Below are 3,034 nucleotides of genomic sequence, written 5' to 3'. Positions count from 1 at the left end.
CCGAGTAGGCTTCACCACGATTCTGACCTTCTTCTGCTTCTTCTTTGGAGGACCATCCTCACTATCACTATCATCACCATCATCAGGCTTTCTCTTTGTCTTCTTGACCAGAGGGACATCAGATTCTTCAGAGGATTCTTCCAGAACCATCTTCCTCTGAGCTTTCTTCTTGGGAGGAGAAGGAAACTCTGGAGCTGGCGGCAGTCTGCTGAAGAAATCATCAAGATCAATCTCGAATCCTTGAGCCCTGAGGTCTTCAACATAGCATCTGATGGCTTCAGGATTGTCTGCTTGAGTCCACAGTGGGTAGTCATTCAGAGGCATCCGTCTGCTTCTGATCTCAGAGAATGTGTCTTCACGAGCAGGAGCAATCTTCTTCTGGACCAAACCCATCTTCTTCAGAGAGTTTGCAGTGAAGACATCGCTGACAATTGTGCTCAAGTCCTCTGTGCAACCAGCATTGATCAGGTCTTGAATGAGGCCACTCTCAATGAAGAGATCAGACAGCAGTCTCCCAAAGGGGATATACTTGATTGCTGACTTGATTGAGGCAGTAGTCCTAGACTTCCGGATACACTCCTTCAAGTTGGAGAACAGGAAGTAGGGAAGGCAGATCTTCCTCTTGTCTTGAATGAAAAACAGCATCGCCTTCTGGTTGAAGTTGATGTAATCTGGGGAACTGCCCTTCGGTCTCTGATTGATGCAGTTGAGCAGGATCTTGTGCCAGATCCTGAGTTTGGGGTGAAGGTCCATCACCTTGTAACTTGTCTTGCCCGGTTTGAAAGTGGTGTACAGGGCCTGGTTGGTTTTGTCTTTGGTGCTGGGTTTCAGCTTCGACTCAGTGAATTGAAATCGAAACCCATAAGCAGTGTCTGCACCTAGCAGATTCACGAATGACTTCTCCGTGATGATGATCTTCCTGCCAAGAATATGAGATACCACTTGAGTATCATCGCAGTCGGCGTGCTTCCAGAATTCCTTGACCAACTTCTCATACACCGGTCCTCGAAGTCGGTTGAAGTAGTTTCCCCAACCTTGAGCTTGGACTTCAGGACGAAGATCAAACCCATTTGCAGCCAGGTTGTCGAGGTCGATTCTCCATTCTGCCAGGACTTGGAGTTCCTCAGGAGCAAATACGCAGTGAACGGCACAGCCCCGTTCTGCAATTGGAACAATCTGCTCTTGAGCTTGAACTTGTTCTTGTGCCGGGTTCTCAGAGCCCCTTTGACCCGTTGCCAAACCAACTACCATGTGAGGGAACTGAGGTGCATCTGCAGTAGATCTTCTGGTTTGTCTCACCATTTTGAAGAGGTTGAAGGTTTGAGGTAGAAGATGAAGTTTGAAGGATGAAGAGAGATCGAGAGAGAAATCAAGAAAGAGGCGGTTTTGAAAAGCAGAGAGTGCGAGAGTGAAAACCGGAAGTGAACGAGAACGTGTGTGTATAGTGGGTTTTATCAAATAACCGTTGTTGATTCAAAAAGCACTTTAAGATCAACGGTTGAAAATTAAAGATAGATAGTAACAGTAAAATACACAATCACACACAGGAGATAAGCATATCTACACGCAATCATAACAGACTGTCACACGGGCACAAGGAATTATGCATCAGAAATTCTGACACACGTGTTGTTGTCTCAGCTTCAGAGTCAGTACCAGTGGGCACACACACTCTGATTGAGTTACCTTCTGGACTAGACATCTTCTGATCAAGAAGTATCATAGTCAGAGGTTCTGATCCATCTTCACTCTGGACAAAAGTCCATGTTTAGATTTTTCAGAATAAAATTAAATCTATCCTCTGCTAAGGGCTTTGTAAAGATATCTGCCCATTGATGGTCAGTATCAACAAACTTCAGAAGAAGTACGCCCTTCTGTACATAATCTCTAATAAAGTGATACTTTACCTCAATGTGCTTTGCCCTTGAATGCAAGATAGGATTCTTACTCAATGAGATTGCAGCAGTGTTATCACAATAGATTGGGATATTGCTCTCAAGGATCTGATAATCCTCCAGCTGATGTTTCATCCAGAGCATCTGAGTGCTGCATATTGCTGCTGAGATATATTCTGCCTCTGCAGTTGATAGTGCAATGGTTGATTGCCTCTTGCTTGCCCATGAGACTAGATTGCTTCCCAGAAATTGACAATTTCCAGAAGTACTTTTTCTCTCTGTTCTATCTCCAGCATAATCAGCATCACAATAACCTGAAAGCTTATACTCTGATGTTTTCTTATACATCAAGCCAAGGTTAGTGGTGCCTTTCAGATACCTTAGGATCCTCTTAACAGCAGTTAAGTGGGTTTCCCTTGGATCTGATTGGAAACGAGCACATAAGTGAACACTAAATAATATGTCTGGCCTAGATGCAGTTAAGTATAGAAGTGAACCTATCATTCCACGATAGAGCTTCTGACATACTTTACCACTTTTATCTTCTTTCTCCAAAATGCATGTAGGATGCATTGGAGTCTTGGCCACTGTAGATTCCAGCATATTGAACTTCTTCAGAAGTTCTTTAGTGTACTTGCTCTGATGGATATATGTTCCTTCTGGTGTTTGATCAACTTGTATTCCCAGAAAGTACTTTAATTCTCCCATCATACTCATCTCAAATTCAGCCTGCATCATCTCAGAAAATTCTTTGCATAGAGATTGATTAGCAGAACCAAATATAATATCATCAACATAAATTTGCACAATTAAGATATCATCTTTATAAGTCTTGCAAAAAAGAGTTGTATCTACTTTACCCCTTACAAACTCATTCTCCAGAAGGAATGAGCTAAGTCTCTCATACCATGCTCTGGGAGCTTGCTTCAGACCGTAGAGTGATTTCTTCAATTTGAACACATGGTCTGGTTTCTTTTCATCTTCAAAACCTGGGGGTTGATGAACATAGACTTCCTCTGAGATATAACCATTTAGGAAGGCACTCTTTACGTCCATCTGATGTAGAACTATGTTGTGATTTACTGAGAAGGAGATCAACAGTCTGATTGCCTCCAGTCTTGCTACCGGAGCAAATGTTT

This window comes from Lotus japonicus, chromosome 4 (genome assembly GCF_012489685.1).
Source record: "Lotus japonicus ecotype B-129 chromosome 4, LjGifu_v1.2".
NCBI classification, from domain to species: Eukaryota; Viridiplantae; Streptophyta; class Magnoliopsida; order Fabales; family Fabaceae; genus Lotus; species Lotus japonicus.
This window is presented reverse-complemented; position numbering follows the sequence as displayed.